The sequence below is a fragment of the Microtus pennsylvanicus genome, chromosome X (genome assembly GCF_037038515.1).
Source record: "Microtus pennsylvanicus isolate mMicPen1 chromosome X, mMicPen1.hap1, whole genome shotgun sequence".
Lineage (NCBI taxonomy): Eukaryota > Metazoa > Chordata > Mammalia > Rodentia > Cricetidae > Microtus > Microtus pennsylvanicus.
In genome coordinates, this window is record NC_134601.1 from 14,649,534 (window position 1) to 14,667,674 (window position 18,141).

The 18,141-nt window shown below is 36.1% G+C and overlaps 1 protein-coding gene across 2 annotated transcripts in view; it reads left to right on the forward strand.

Annotated features, from left to right (window-relative positions):
- Window positions 1-18,141, forward strand: part of Aff2 (ALF transcription elongation factor 2) — a 530,318-nt gene that overhangs the window by 225,278 nt on the left and 286,899 nt on the right. The window lies entirely within an intron of this gene.

Genomic DNA, 18,141 nt, shown 5'->3' on the forward strand with positions numbered 1-18,141 from the left:
TTTAGTCAAGCTTGCTATGCATGACATCTAGCTTTATTTTGGTGTTTTATTCCTGATCTGATGTCAACATTAAAATTTTGTTATACTTATTACTTATTCTAAAAATACAATAAATTGGTCCCTTAAGATTTAATGTTAGTAACATCAGAGGGGAAAGATTAAAAATAATCTCAAATTTAAAATAAATAAAAACATAAAATAAAAAGATCAAGACATACTTTTGTAATTATTCTGCAGATCCCTAAAATTTTTCAAACCATTTCAAATTTAACAATGACTCTTAGATTATCATTATTACCAGTAAGTATTTCAGATTTTGTGCTTGTCTGTCTAATGCTGGCCTGACCTTTTGTTCCCAAATAGTCTGCTAATTAGATCTTTAAAAATATCTTTGATCAATTAAAAGGGATCTCATTTTTTAATTTACATAGACTAAGCTCATACATGCATAAAGATATTTGGACCATTCTGCAAAGCTGTTTCTTATAATAAAAAAGATATAAACTGAGAACTTCCATCATATCCCTCCATTATAAACAATAAATCACATTTTAGTGTAAGTGAAAGGTAATGTTTACCTTTCATATCCTTCATCAGCTAAAGTGAGTGGAAATTCATAGGCAACAACAAGAAAAATACTCCAGCACATTAGTTCTTTGTTTTTCTTCTTCCAACAGAAGTGAAAATCTTACAATTACTTTGGTCTGAAAGCGAACACCAAGCATATGGTAATACGATGCAAGTGGGCCATTTCAAATCAGATTTCATTATTCAGCTTACTTGTTTAAGTTTACAATAAGCAACTTTTGTATTGAGTGACTTTTTTGCCAAATGGGAGAGAAGCAGCAATTTCCTTGCTGACTACTTTGAGCCTGAATGGAAAATATAAGATGAAAATGATTAATTTTAAAAGAAGCCTTATATATGCCCTTGGTATTTGGCACTAAATAAATGCATATTGAAATTATGAATTCACTTCTTTACTGTGAACATTGCCCATGGGAAATCCTTTAATATGTTACGTTATGTTATGTTATGTTATGTTATGTTATGTTATGTTATGTTATGTTATGTTATGTTATGCTATGTTATGTTATCACCTCTGTACAATAATTGTGTCAGCTTCCTGGTATCATGATATAAGGATAAAATTCCATAATTAAATATTATTAAATCATTTTATAATGTCTAGAACATTTTCAATAAAACAAATATTTATACTCAAGGAATTCCATTTTACAGTGTCTTTATGTCTTTGTCAGTGAAACTGTAAAATATCACACACACACACACACAGTGTGTGATTTGGCAGAATAAGAAATCTTTTTCCACTCATTTCACATTTTGCATATTCTCTGACTTCAGAAATTGTCGTTGTCTATCTTGCTTCATTTATCTTGCCTATAAAGTAGAAATTAGAGTACCTAGACTTTGCAAAGATAGAGGTTTGTTGTTGTTTAAGAGTTGGATCAGCAGTTAATAGCACTTGCTGCTGTTGCAGGGACTCAGGTTCAATTCCTTGCAAACACATCGTGTCTCGGTGCCCTCTTCTGAATCCTGTGGAGACCAGGAACACACATGGTATACAGAATACATGCAAAGAAAGCACCCACATATAGAAAAATAAAGTTAAATCAATCATGTTTTTAAAAAACTGTGACTTATCCTGAACAATTTATTTACTTTTTCATTTTCATGTGTTCTAAAAGAAAGATTCTTTCAATTTTAATCTAGGATAATGTTTCTAGGATCACTGTTCATCACCATAAATGCTTATATAAAAATTAGTAGAACATAAAACTAATATTATGCAATTTTTTAATGTATCATATTTTTATAATTTATTGAAGCCCATTAAGAATCTTTAACAAGTACTCCAGAGAAGTTTAAATTTATTTTATTTTCTGTGCATGGGCATTTTCCTGTATGTATGTCTGTGTGTATCACATGCATACCTTTCGCCTGTGTGACTCAGAAGACAGCACTGGATCCCCTGGAACCGGAGTTACAGATTGTTGTGAGCCACCATGGAGTTGTTAGGATTAAATGTGGATCTTCAGGAAGAGTAGCCAGTGCTGTTAACCACTGCCATCTATCCAGACCTCAGTTACAATTTGTTAAAGAAAGAGTCCAATTAAAAATTATACTTTTGACTGGCGGATAACTTGATCAAGTTATTTCTCATTTTATAACTAACTTGTAATACAGTGATGGTACAATAGAACTGAAGATAATAAGACTTTTATACATGTGCAGCAATAAAATGAATCTTTCAAAATGAATCTCAGATACTCTTCCTTACAGTCTTCCTTGACAGCTATTTCCATTCATCATATAGGCAATACAAATCTGAGTACAACATTTAGAACTTTAGGTTTGTGGTTCATCTTCCACCTTAGAGAAACAGAAGCATTTAAATTCAGGATTTTATAAGTAACATTAATGCATTCTTGGATCAAAAATCCCACACCAAAGTTACCATTTTAATTGTTTTTAGTGTACAATGCAATGGCACAAAATACATACAGTGTTTAAACCATCATTTTTATTTCCAAAAGTTTTATATCACTTCAAACAAAAATCTATAATCTTGTGTTTGGGGAATAAAATCTATCTTGATATTTTTGAAAATTGTATTGCAGTAGTATTTTATCTCCTCATGGATCATTTGCACAGTGCATTTATTATTTCCTGCATAATTAAATCTAAACAACTATTTTATTTGTTCTAGGTTTATGTCATTTCCCTTGGAGGCAATTCTCACATATTTGCATATGCAAAATTATAACAGTTCCACATGATAGGATTGGGCCTTGGCTTCAGGTCAATTACAGGATGGCCTGTAATAATGATCTTTCTTGAAAGTAATGACTATGCTCATTTTAATACTCTACACATTGACTGTTATTTTATATGTTGTTTAATTATTTAGAAATCTCTCATTTCTATAATGAATTGTACCTCATGAAATTACAGCATTACGATGCATTTAAATGTGTCAACCATAGTCAAATACTATCATTGAGGTGCTTCATTTACTGAGTACATACAACATAGTCAAGTGCAATTGAGTAAACCAAAGACAAATATGTTTTCACTGTGTAGAATGGTTTTATTTTCTTGCATGAGTATAGCATAGCTGATTTTTTGAGACAACAAATTATTCAATGCAATTGAAATCTGGAAATTATTTTGTGAAATAGATAAATACACTAGAATTTTCCTTACAATGTGATTCATCATGTACTTGGAACCTCAGATAAGAATTGTTACAACACTCTTTGGTAGCCTTATTTGAAAAGCTACATTATTATGTATGACATATCATGTCAAAATAATTGTGTGGAGGACTACTCTGGGTTAAGGGAAATCATACTTGATGTTACTAATTTTCACATTATTTCACTCATAAAAATTCTTCTAGCAGCAAAATTTTTACTGCACTGTATTTCAGAGTCTCTAATTTATTCATGGGATAAGTGTTTCATATAATGAATTTTCAAGTAAATGTATTCTGAAAATCATGCATATCCAGGGATGCTATGAAACTATAAAAATTTGGTGAATATTGAGGCATTTTACCCATTCTCTTTGGAAAGTATATTGAAAAATCTACAAGATTTTATGTTAATGAAGACAATACTGTTACACCTTCCCTTTTATGCAATATATCCCTTTTATTGAGCTCAAGCCATTATCCCAATTAATAATTTTAAATGGAAACACTCCATACTGTGCTTAGGTACTACCACTACTACTTAAAGTATAGCATGTACTAGGCCCCATTGATATCATTAAACACATGCCTCTTGATAAAGAAATGTGTTCTGTGTCACCTTCTGAGTATCTTAAAAAGCATTTGTTCAAGGATCTGCGCTATTTGGTCAATTATTTGTCTTTACACTCTCCTCCTTCAATATCATACATACTTTCTGATTTCAGTGATAATCATGGTATTGCATATGCATCCACCTGTACACTGAGCTACATTACCTTGGCATTAGTAAGAATCATCTATCTCCCTGCTGATATTCCAATTAAATATGCAGATAGGAAAAAAATAATGGTTTCAGAAATTCAGTCACACCTGTCTCCATCCTCACGTAGAAGAGAGACTTTAGCTGATTTTACCAAGGATTTTATTGTAATAGTAGTCAAATTTACCCTAAGATGCATTACTATGAGTTGGAAATGCAGAATGCATGTATATCAACAGGAATTCTGATGATTTAGAGATATCATTTCATGCCAGACCCAGCTGATTATAGTTGAACATTAGCTTATTTCCAAACTCTGATTTCAAAACATGACTTTATTCATATTTCTTTAAATTCTAGACTTTACTATCCTTATGACCCCGAAGATCACTTTTTGCCAAGGACAATGAAAAGACCTCAAAAGGACACATTATTCCTCTTTCTCCATCGAGACAGTCCTTTTAGTTTAGAACCTTTCTCTGAAAGATGAGCAGTCATCAGAATGGAAGAGACAATCCTCTCACCAATTAAAAATAAATATAGTTACTAGGTATAGTTTTAAAAGATTCTAATCATAAACTCAGTATTTATTGAATTATCCCACTTAATGATTTTTATTTTCACTGCGTGGTGCTAAGTTATATTTTCTTATTTGTACACAATGAGTGTTCATAGTCTCTTTTGTAGGCATTAGGTTGCATTACTGAATAAAATATAAAATAAAACCTCTGTTTTCCATGACCATTGGTAAAATGTGATGATGTTTAGAAAAAAATGTGTAAAGTATAGAATACATATGGGAATGATTAGTGTTGTGAAATACAGTGACTGAGTCATTACATAAGGACTTATTTTATGTCTTCTTGTGGGGTTGTCAATGAGACAATTTTACATAAGAGCTCAGTTTCTTGTAAGAGAAGCCACACAGAAATAGCTTCTAAACAGAACCCTAAAGATGAAGAAGCAATCTAGGAGCAATGTGGTAGGACAGCCTTCCAGCTAAGGACAGTAGTAAGTACAAGGAATTTTGAAAACATCAGATATTCCAGGAAGGCTGTAACATAGAAGAGGGTAAATGACAGGAGATGAGACAGGAGAAGGAATCTTGATTTAGTTTGAGATAAAGTGGTCAGGAACACCTTGCAGACCATTTGCAAGGACCCTGGATCTTACACTGTGTAATGTGAAAAATAATTGGAGGGATTTCAACAACATAGACAAGATACTATTGTGTGGGATTTTAGTGCATACGGAATTGGATCACCGTTAGTCATTTACCTTGATATAGCAATGTAAATAGCCATAGAATTTCATAGAATTTACATGTGATACTAGCACCTTCAGTGTGGGAAATACTTAGTCTGACCCTGGAAATATATACATAACTAATAATAGATTTCATAAAATATGTTTCCACTATAGAATATCCAGTGCCTTCTATTTTATACAACATACAAAATTTCTGAGAATATATCATATTTCTAAACTACTTGCAGTTAGCCTGTTATGCATTTAGGCACTCCCTCTTTTCATTGCCAAGGATACTTGAAATAGTTGCCAAGGTATTGGCTTTAGTCTAAACATCAATTTGAGATACTTATAATTAGAGGAGGTTGAGAAGAGAGAGAGGACTGACAAACTGTACAAATCAAATATGTAAGAAAGGAGAATTTTCTGTCTTTTTTTACTTTTTTAATTGAAACTTTTTTATTTTACATACCAACTGCAATTCTTTCTCCCACCCTTCCTCCCACTCCCCCACCTTACTCCTACCCAGCCCTCATCCCCTCCTCAGAAAGGGTAAGGCCTCCCATGGAGAGTCAAGAAAGTCTGGCATATCTAAAGGTGAGGCAGGCCTAAGTCCTTCCCCACATCAAGGCTGACCAAAGTATCCCTCCATAGGGAATGGGCTCTAGAAAGTCAGTTCATGCATTGGGGATAAGTCCTGGTCCTACTGCCCATGTCCTCACAGACTTCCCAAGCCTTGGTACTGTCAATTACATTCAGAGGGCCTACACATGTTCTCCAGCTTTCAGTCCAGAGTCAGTGAGCTCCCACTAACTTGGGTCATCTGTCTCTGTGGGTTTCCGCATGGAGTTCTTGGTGCCTTTTCCCCTATAATCCCTCCTCCCTCTCTTTGACTGGACTCTGGAAGCTCAGCCCAGTGCTTAGCTGTGGAGCTGTGGATCTCTGCATCTGCTTCCATCAATTACTGGATGAAGGTTCTATGATGACAATTAGGGTGGTCGCCAATCTGATTACAAGGGAAAGCCAGTTCAGGCACCTTCTCCACTACTGCTATAAGTCTTAGCTGGGGTCATTCTTGTAGATTCCTGGCAGTTTTCCTAGCATCAGGTTTCTCCCTAATCCCATAGCCATCCCATTTCCTCATGTTCTCCTCCCCCTCTTCTTCAGCTCTTCCCCTACCATGCTCCCAATCTTAGGAGATTTTATCTATTTTCCTGTCCCAGGGGCATCCATGCATGTCTTTCTTAGGGTCCTCTTTGTTACCTAGCTTCTCAGGAGTTGGGAATTGTAGTCTGGTTATCCTCTCCTTTATTTCTAATATCCTCTTATGAGTGAGTACATACCATGTTTGTTTTTCTGGGTCTGGTTTACCTGACTCAGGATTTTTTTTTATAGTTTCATCTTTTTGCCTGCAATTTTCAAGATGTCATTGTTTTTTACTGCTGAGTATACCTCCATTGTGCAAATGTATCATATTTTCTTTATCCATTTTTTGGGTGAGGAACATCTAGGTTGTTTCCAGGGGAAGTTTTCTGTCCTAAGAGACATATTTTCCAGTAATATTCCTTGGAATTGATCTATTATATTTAAATGTGTAAATCTTGGTCTGCTTAAGAATTTCTATAATATCTCTAGGTCTTGAGGTAAATTGATTCCCAATTTTCTGAGAAAGCACCATACTGATTTCTAAAGTGGCTGTAAATGTTTGCACTCCCATCAAGAGTGGAGGAGTGTTTCCCTTACTCCACATCCTCTCCACCATCAGCTGCATCAGTATTTTAGTCTTAGTCATTCTGACAGGTGTAAGATGGTATCTCAGAGTCATTTTGATTTAAACTTCCCTGATACCTAAGGTTGCAGAACGATTAGTTAAATGTCTTTCGGCCATTTGAAGGTCTTCTGTTTAGATCTGTACCACATTTTTTATTGGATTGTTTGATATTTTGATGTCTAGTTTCTTAAGCTCCTTGTATATTTTGGAGATCAGCCATCTGTCAAATGTGAGGTTTGTGAAGATCTTTTCCCATTTTGTAGGCTGCCATTTTGTCTTATTGACAGTGTGCTTTGCCTTACAGAAGTTTCTCAGTTTCCAGAGGTCCCATTTATTAATTGTTTTCAATGTCTGTGCTACTGGTGTTATATATAGGAAGAAGTCTCCTGTGCAAATGTGTTCAAGGCTACTTCCCACTTTCTCATCTATCAGGTCAGTGTGTCTGGGTTTATGTTGAGGTCCTTAATCCATTTGGACTTGAGTTTTGTCCATGTGGATAGATATGGATCTATTTCATTCTTCTACATGTTGATATCCAGTTATGCCAGCACCATTTGTTGAGCATGCTTTCTTTTTTCCATTGTACAATTTTGGCTTCTTTGTCAAAATTCAGAAGCTATGAAGTAGAGCTCACTATTCCTGTTTTATAAATGTGGCAATTAAGGCTCAAACAGACAGCAAGTAAGGGTTACCACAAAATGAGATAAGAAAATGATGGCCTTGCAAAATTGCATACTATCTCCTTGATTTTTTTAATATTTTTTTTTTTTTTGGTTTTTCGAGACAGGGTTTCTCTGTGGCTTTGGAGCCTGTCCTGGAACTAGCTCTGTAGACCAGGCTGGTCTTGAACTCACAGAGATCCGCCTGCCTCTGCCTCCCGAGTGCTGGGATTAAAGGCGTGCGCCACCATCGCCCGGCTTTAATACTCTTACTATCAGAAGAATTCAGAAAAATGCCCTTCTGACAGATCCTTCTTCAGAAGGAAAAGCTTTTCTACAAACACAATTCCTAGGGACAACAGCAAATGCCAGGGTGAAATACGGAGAAATTCTAGTAGAGAGTTGGCTCCAAAAGCAACTGCTTTGCACTGTGTTTGCTTAGGAGACCAAATATTTGACTGTAATCACATCTTCCCCAGTTTCCCCAAAAGAAATGATTATTTCATCAATCTGAATCTGGTTTGATTACATAAGAAACACAAGAAGACACTATTCTTAAATGCAAACACTTCATATAAGCCTCAGATTCCTTTCCTTTTTAAATCTGCCTGAAGTTTCCATACTATGAGATTTTATAGGTATAAACTTCTTTGAATTCAATACCTTAGAGATAAATATTTCTTTCTATCTCTCCTTCATATCTTTTCATTTGTATGTACATCTGTAATGCAACCATAGGATACTGTTTTACTTATGCTCATACTTACTTACATAGATAGTCTTACATCTATATTAAGCTGCTGGAAGTAACTTTTTCAAGTAGCTATACGTTGCAGTATTCATGCTATAAGGCCTCTGAACAGTACTACATAGTCCCTTGCAATTATAATATACCAATTACCGAATCATGTCCACACCAGTGGGCAATAACGTTTGCTTCCAGGTTTTAGCTCCTGGTTACAGTGCTGTCATGGATGCATCTCAGTACTACTCCTACTATTTCCAGAGAAGTCTCCAAAACAGCAACATCTTGCTCCACATCTAATTTGAAACACATCTTCTGATGCAAAGCCATAGCCAGTGTAGAATAAACTCCTTTACTTCCTTATCTTCTTGTTCCTGGCTACAGAGCTGACATTTGAGGGGAGAGACTGTCTCTAGTCTTGGTATTTTTGGCCATACACGTATTTGGTCATGGCATGTAGGATTGTAGCAAGTTCATCTCCAGAATCACTGTGACTAACTTTTATCAACTGTAATGCTTTATAGTAGGATTGCACAAAATGGAGGATTCTTTTGATTTTCTTTTTTATTGATTTATTGAGTTCTACATTTTCTCTGCTCCCCTCCCTGCCCCTCACCTCCTTTTCAACCCTCTCCCAAGGTCCCCATGCTCCCAATGTAATCAGGAGATTTTGTCTTTTTCTACTTCCCATGTAGATTAGATCCATGTATATCTCTCTTAGAGTCCTCATTATTGTCTATGTTCTCTGGGATTGTGCTTTATAGGCTGGTTTTCTTTGTTTTATGTTTAAAAATCACTTATGATTGAGTACATATGATAATTGTCTTTCTGGATCTGGGTTACCTCACTCAGTATAATGTTTTCTAGCTCCATCCATTTGCCTGCAAATTTCAAGATGTGCTGTAATAGGTGCGGCGGGGCTGCGTCCCTGGCACCTGGCCGCCCACATGGCTAGCTTATGCCAGAAATAATTACATGGAAACTGTATTCTTTTAAACACTGCCTGGCCCATTAGTTCCAGCCTCTTATTGGCTAGCTCTTACATATCGATCTAACCCATTTCTAATATCCCTGTAACACCAAGAGGTGTCTTACCAGGGAAGATCTAAACCTGCTTCTGTGTCCGGTAGGAGAATCATGGCGACTCCTTGACTCAGCTTCTTTTTCCCAGCATTCTGTTCTGTTTACTCCGCCTACCTAATTTTATGTCCTATTAAAGGGCCAAGGCAGTCTCTTTATTTGACCAATGAAACAACAGATAGAAAGATGACCCTCCTCCATCATTTCCCCTTTTTCTGTTTAGACAAAGAGGAAGGCTTTAACTTTAACATAGTAAGATTGCATATAACAAAACAGTTATCAAGCAAGAATTACAGTTACAGTATTTATATCTATTTTATCCTTTATCATAACTAAGGAAAACTATAACTATCTATCCATTCTTCAACTCCATCAAAGACTCCAGAAGGATATAATATTACCTAAGCAAACAAGAAATCCAAAACTCTAGAAATGACAGAGACATCTCGCTGCCTGGACAATCACCCAAAGTTCCTCTGTACCATTGGGGCATCCATCTTCAGCCTTCAGGCCCATAGTATCCAGAAGACATTTCCATGAAGCAGGAAATTTCAAAGACAGTTCAGTCACTATCTGCTGTGTCCTGTAAAATGTCTCACAGACTCTTTGATGAGTCATGAACCCCAAAAGACCGTCTCACCTTTAGGCAATTTCAGCAGTCTTCTCTCTGCGGGCTCTCTGTGTCCATTTTATGCAACAGTCCAGGCAAGAGCAGTTTCTTGCCCAAATGGCTATCAAACTCCATAAGGATCCTCTTCGATGCCCATCTTCCTCTCGAAGTAGATTGGTGCCGCCAGGAGCAGACATGTCTTATTGCCATGGAAAGTCCTAAGTTATTAAAATATTTTAAATTCCATATTCTGCAGCCTTTGAGAGATATGAAGAATGCCTATCTGAAATATATCTCTATATATCTAGAAAATCTAAGTAACATGATTACAAACTTGACTATTATTTATGATTATCCATCAACAACCTATATTTCCTAATTATACATTACATTTTAAAAATGAACTACACAATCACAATACCTTAATCAAGATCAGAAATACATATACATATAACAAAATTGATCTTAAAATCCATACCAATGCAAATTATTCATACTTATATCATTTCCCCTTTAAATGTAAAAGAACATTCATAAACAATATTTCGGGAACATGGGCGCAGTTTTTTCTCTCCAAACTGCTTCCTGCTGAATGGGGGCGCTGTTAATCAGATAATTTAGGGTGTAACCTGTGTGCCAGGTTTATCTCAGTTGGCAGTTGAGTGAAGTAATTTTTTGAGGGTGTTCACAGCAACTTTTCGGGAGGTCGTGGTCTATCATACCAAATTGGGATAGAAGAAATCCACGGGGTCTCATCCTCTATGAAAACAAAAGAAAAAACTCCTTTCCAAATCATCATATCCTTAGACCCAAATTCTGAAGTCATAATATCCTTCTGATATCCATTTGGGTTCCAATTGGCAGCCCATATAGTGAAATGTCTCTCTGTACTTAGCTCCTTCACAGTCAAATATTTTAAAGAAAACACAATGTACATAATCCAGACTCTCTGTGAATTTTCCATTTTTACATGGCTTATTTTTCTTTATTTCTTTTAATCTATAAATATCTGTACTCTGTCTCTTTAAGGACTTTACCCTTTTTTATGGGCATTAACTTTATTCTATTTTTTTTTCTCTCTCAAGCCTACGTACACTCATCCAACATTGTGATTCATTTAGTGGTCTTTTATGTCTGAAATCTATTCTATTGTGAATCTGTAATTTTTTACTATCCAGGAGCACTTTCGACTTTGCATCTTTAAATCGCTAAGCAGTTAAGAATCTAAACTGAGACATTCCTAGGTCAAAAACATGTACTGCCTGCTTGCCCCGCCCAGTCCAACATGGCGGAGTCGCACGTGCCTCTGATCCTTGCACATTGCACCATTAGCATGGTGGAGCTGCTTGTGCCTCTGAGCCACAGCACAAAATGACTTCCTTTTAGGCACACAGCGAGTCTAGTTGCCATCAAACAAATTATAGCACTTTACTCCAAATGCTCCATTCAAAAGCTCTGTCTCCCGCAGGAGCCAGACAGAGATCGCAATGGCGGCACAGCCCAGAAAGCTGGCATTTTAAAACAGCCAGTTTTTTCCTGCTGCTGAGTCAGGAAAATTTCAAAATGGAGGACAAACCATTTTGTGCTAGCTCTGGGGCCGCCAGGTAGGAGCGGCACTCAGCACTTTAATTCTGAGACTGAGCGTGCAGCACAGAAATTCTTTTCATCCAAGTTACAGCCAAATCTGACACACAGAGCACTGCACAGTCTGAAAACACGTCTCTGTATGGCGGTAGGATCTGTCATGCTCTTCCGCCTAAGCCTGATTCGGCTGCCCTCTGCCCAGGTGCAGGCGGGGAGTGCTAAGCCATAAGCAAGGTCTCCGAGCACTCTCCTTCTGATCCCAAGTGGGAACATAAACATCCAGTCCCATAAAAGCCCTTGAAATACTTTAAAGCCAGAGTTTGCACTGGAGGCACAGCCCCAAGAAGCCGTGCTTTAAAATGACACAGTGTTTTTTGTTTTTTGTTTTTTTGTTTTGTTTTGTTTTGTTTTTTCTGCTGCTGTTGCCGAATCAGGAAATCTCTCTATAGCACGCCAACAAACAGCAAAATTCTGTGTTAAACTCTCTCTCCCTTATTTTTAAGCCTTCTCAGGTTTTTAATTAAACAACAGATAGAAAGATGACTCTCCTCCATCAAAGATGTCATTATTTTTTTCTGTGGTGTAGTACTCCATTGTGTAAATGTACCACATTTTCCTTATCCATTCTTTAGTCGAGGGGTATTAAGGTTATTTCCAGGTTTGGGCTATGACAAACAATACTGCTATGAACACAGTTGAGCACATGTCTTTAAGGCAGGATTTGAGCATCCTTTGGATATATACCCCAAAGTGGTATTGCTGGGTCTTGAGGAAGATTGTTTCTTAATTTTCTGAGAAATCGTCATACTGATATCCAAAAGGGCTGTACCAGCTTGCATTCCCACCAGCAATGCAGAAGTGTTCCCTTTACCCCACAACCTCTCCAGCATAAGTTGTCATCAGTGTTTTTGATCTTGGCCATTCTTACAGGTATAAGACAGAATATCAGAGTTGTTTTGATTTGCATTTCTCTGATGAGCTAGGATGTTCCTTAAGTGTTTTTCAGCCATTTTAGATTCCTCTGTTGAGAGTTCTCTGTTTAGGTCTGTACTCCATTTTTTATTGGATTATTTGTTCTTTTGATCGCCAATTTCTTGAGTTCTTTGTATATTTTCGAGATCAGACCTCTGTCTGATGTGGGGTTGGTGAAGACCTTTTCTCATTCTGTAGGCTGTCGTTTTGTCTTGTTGACCATGTTCTTTGCTTTGCAGAAGCTTTTCAGTTTCAGGAGGTCTCATTTATTAATTGTTTCTCTCAGTGGGTGTGCTACTGGGGTTATATTTAGGAAGTGGTTTCTTGTGCAATGCATTCAAGTGTACTTCCCATTTTCTCTTCTATGAGGTTCAGTGTGACTGGCTGTATGTTGAGGTCTTTGATACATTTGGACTTGAGTTTTGTGCATGGTGATAGATATAGATCTATTTTCATTTTTCTACATGTTGATATCCAGCACCATTTGTTAAATATGCTTTCTTTTTTTTCCACAAAATGGAGGATTCTTAATTCAGGAAACCCTTTTCTCAGATACTTGTATTTGGGAACAGCCGGTAAATTTTTGTCCTGTTTTTTCTCCACCAAATATCTCCTGCATTCTTTCTCTTTTTACTTTTACCAATACTTCATAATAGTCCTTGGCCACTACAATGTGATAGGCACTGCTTAGACCTTGACAACGCATCAAAGATAAAAGCAAACTAAGTTCTTGTCCTTGTGGAGATAATATTTTGGGGAAAGAAGAAAGAATAAGGCGAAAGTTAAACAGCAGACATAATAAGAAAATTATATGATACACAGAAAAAAGAGAAAAGCCAGGAAGTTTCACAAAAAATAAATAAAAAATCACATAATCTAATAATTTAACCCATTGGTGTAGAAACAAGAAAATTGAAAGTAAAATTTTATATAGAACTCTTCATGTATGAAAGTATTATTCATAAAATCTAAGAAGTGGCAACACCTCTAGTATTCACCAATGGATAAATAGTGCATAAAATATATCCTATATATAAAGTTGGTTATTTATCCACAAAATCTGAATAAAATATTAATACATACTAATAGATATATTCATCTACCCATAGGAGGCTAGGTGTAAGGTCACAATGAAAGAAAACATTGTAGGATTGCACGGATATGATATATTCAAAACCAGGCATGTACAAAGAATCAGAAGAGACTAGTACTTGCTAAGGGCTAGTAGGAGAGAAATAGAGATTGACTTCTTGATAGGTTAGAGTCTCCTTTTGAGGTGAGGAGAAAGTTCTAGGACTAGACAGTAGTGATGGCCACACAATAATGTGAACATGCCTCATAGTACTAAATTATATGCTCTAAAATGATTCATGTTTAAGCTTATGCTTTGTAATATTGCCTCAATTAGAAAAACTATAGAAACCTAGGGGAATTGTATGAAGGCAGTGGAGGGGAGTTGGAAGAAAGATGTTACTGAGAAATTTGCCACCTGAGCTGAACCTGCAAGATATGTTCTCCAAAATCATGTTCTCAAACACCCTACCCTTTGAATGGAGACTTGTTCAGCAGCTTCCAAAGAAAAGAAGGAGGCAGTGTGCATGGAAGTGAGTGAAGATAGGGCTATGGGAAGATATGGCAGCCTTTGTCTACCTCATCTGCTATTCTGGTGGTTGTTTACTATAGTTGATTCAAATGATTGACCTACCTACCAAGATTCTAAAGATACATTTATATGGCAAAAATGATAGATTTTCGAAGCATGTCTCTGATTCTCTTCAAGAAAGGAATTATGAATCTGCTGGTGTCTTTGCAGGTAAATTCTTAACCATGAAATGGACTTAGGATCATTGTTTTCCATACAGAAGTGAAAATGAAATGAAGCAGTTGGTAGAAAGGGAAGAAAGCGGTGCTAGAACAGAAGCATGGATTGGAGACCACAGATATACTTGCCACATGCATAAGTTTGGCCAAGGTACTTCCTCTCCGAGCTGCAGGTTGTTGACATTACCTCCCCTCCTATTTCACAGGCCCCCTTACATTTATGTGTCTCCGCAATGTGACTATACAATTAAAAATACAATTTGCTTATATAAACAACAAGTATTACTATTATTCATCAGTGATAACAGCTGTTGGTTGCTAAAGAAATCTAAAACCCACCCTTTTTTTCTCAATATAGAACCAACGTGATTTTGTTCATATTTACACATCTTCCTGTTTTCTTAGGCATTGTGTCTTTATCACTGAGTGAAACTCTGCAAACCAGAAAATGCTAGCCAGACTTGGTAGAATGTATGTGTAAATAACCGAAGTAAGGGTGGGTGTTTTTTTTTTTTTTGTCTTTTCTTTTCTTTTTTCAGTTGTGGACATATGGTCTCACTACGTACCTTGGGCTGGCCTGAAACTCACTGTTTTTCAGCCTTGACCACCTGGGTTTTTGCTAATAGGCATGTAACACCATGCCTGGTACTATCTGTATTGCCACAGGCTTTTATCCGTTAATCATTTGCAGTGTCCTCGGATTGCTCTTAGATAGTAAAAGATTAAAACTTTTAATGCTTATGTGTTTGCAAATTGTGGAGAAAGCTAACAAAATCATGTCGAATTTAAAGTGATATCATATGTTGCTTCTTTAATAGACACTGCAAGGAAGCATGCAGTTAAGACTAAAGCAGATTTAAGAAGCAATAAGTATTGGCATCTTGGGCATGAGAGTGCACTCTAATTGTAGCAATAGAGAAGAAAGTTTCAGCAGTCTAATAACTGTTTCTTCTTGGCCATCTTTGTTTGTTGATGAAGTTCTGAATATTCCTCCAAGTGTGCTAGTCATTTTCATGGAAGTATAAGCAAGCTACAGGAGGTCACCAATTAGCCAGAGCCCTGAAAACAGATGTTTTTGTCTTACATTTAAAGTAATGAGTAAATGGTCCTAGTGTTTATTTTGTTAAAGATATCTTAATCACTGGTTTAAATTCGGTTCCAGATATAGAAAATTTGTAAACTGTTTCTTCTCTAATCAAAGAAAATGATTTAAAAAAAAACAGTTAAAGCCTCAGTATGTTATCTCTTTATACTACTATGACAAATACCTTAAAACATGTCAACTTAAAGATTTATTTTGGCTTGCTGTTTCAGAAGTCTCATTCTTTGGTCCACTGGCTCTAATGTTTCTGGGACACAAGTGAGTTAGAGCTTCATGGCAGAAGGGCATAGTGAAACAAAGTTTCTTTATTATTTTTTAATGATGTAGTTAGAAATAGAGAGGGTAATGGGAAGGTTCCAGGGACACAAAGTATCTTTCCAGGGCATGCCTCAAGTGATGTAACTCTTGTTGAGTAGTTACTATGCTCCAGAAATCCTGCTAAGCTCTTGCATATGTTGTGCTAAGTTGCTACCATCAGTACTGTTTGTACAGTAGCAAATACAGGTGAAAATAGGGAAGCTAAGTATCACATTAAACCCAACCCAATGCAGCTGACTCACTCTACTTATACTTATAAGCCCATGAATAGTTAAATAGTAGATAAGTGGGTATGTCCTGATGGTAGTGCTTTTATTTGTTTGCTTGCTTGGAAATTTTTCAATTTGCTTTGACCCTAAAAACCACTCAGTAAGATAGGCTTGTTATCAATATTTAGCTTACTGAGACATGAGAAATACAGATCAGCCACAATAAGCGATGATTGTCTACAAGTATTCCAGAGGCTATATATATGGACACAGGACAATGCAAATACAGGAAATACTCGTAGCTGCAGTGGCTTCTGAATTCTCCTTTGAAGGAATTTCATTTTCCAATTTTGAATGGAAGGAGGTTGTGGCTCGAAAAATTAGGAAAGTATATTACTGGTTTCTAGGGAGTGTTTAAGCACCCCCCACACTCACACACACAGACTTTCTCCCCTTTTGCTTCTCTGCTGTCTTTCCCTTTCTCTTACTTTATTTTCTTTCCCCCTCCACTTCTTTCTCCCTTTATTTCTCATTATCTTTTACTTACCCTATCCCTTTCCTCTGTTCCTTAATCATCTACCAATCTATATCCACATACATTTATTTGATCTTCTATCTGTAAATCGTGTCAAATATTTCTTGATTTTTACCCTTTGGCTTATACATATTTATGGTTATTTTTTAAATGTTTTGTGAGTACCAATGATAACAGTAGTAGATAAAGCTGTTCATTTATTTTTCCACATGATTTTTATCTCATGTATAAAATTAAATATTAATGTTGTCAACAATTACTCCCTAAAAGATGCTGAAAACTATTTGTTATTAATATATTGATAAAACTATGTAAACAGATATTTTCCTGCTATTCTGACTCCTACATCTTCATTCACAAAAGAATATTTTATTTATATCATCAAGTAAGAGGGTGAAAATTTAAATGAGACATACTATTTATTACTTGCTTTGCTTTCCAAGGAAAGTCCTAGGAGCTTCATTTTTGACTGTGTCTAGTATCATTTATTAAATTTATGTTTTCAAATATGCTGAGAAAGAAAAAGGTATCTATTACCCATCTACTTACAATAAACTGTTCATTTCACTCTGTATTAAGAAATTCTTTCTTCGCTTCCAGAAGCTGAAATGATTTCAACCCAATAGAGCATATGCATGTCTGACCAACTACCTCTTAACATTGCAACTTAAAATATATGTATATGAATTTCATCTGACCATTTAGAGGACAATTTGCTTCTGGGAGTATATTTCTCAAAGAGATCAACAAATTTCAGATTCTTAACCAAATTGTACAAAAGAGGTAACATAAATCTGAAGAAAATTGGACAACTATCAAGAAAAATGGTGTAAACATGCTGTAGGACAATGATCTTTTATTCTGTCACTTGTATTATTTTAATAAAATGCTGATTAGCAAGTAGCCAGGCAAGAAGTATAGGCAAGGTGACCAGGCAGGAAGTTGAAGTGGGGCAATGAGAACAGGAAAATTCTGGGAAGAGGAAAGCTCAGTCTACAGTTGTCATCCAGATACAGAGGAAGCAAGATGAAAATGCCTCAGTAATAGAGGCACCAAGCCACGTGGCTAACACAGACAAGAATTTTGGGCTAATATAAGTTATAAGAGTTAATAAGAAGCCTGAGCTAATAGACCAACCAGTTTATAGTCAATGTAGAACTCTGTGTATTTCTTTGGGACTGAATGGCTTCAGGACCCGGTGGGATAGAAACCCCTAGCAAAATGAACAAATAGAATCTTGACCATAGCCATGAAGAGTGCTTGTTTTGGAGTTGGAAACACTAACTTTAATATTTATTTTGCATGTAGTACTAGGAAAAACACTTATCTGGGATTCAGCTTCCTCATCTATGTAGTAGAGATAATATTAAGCACTGATTCACTGTCATTTTTGAGTGCTAAATAAAACAAATATATTTAAAATCATTTGTGAGTGTCCAAAATAATATCTTCATACTGTTTAATAGATTAAATCTCTTGACAATTGGTAGTGGTTATTAGTATTGCCCTA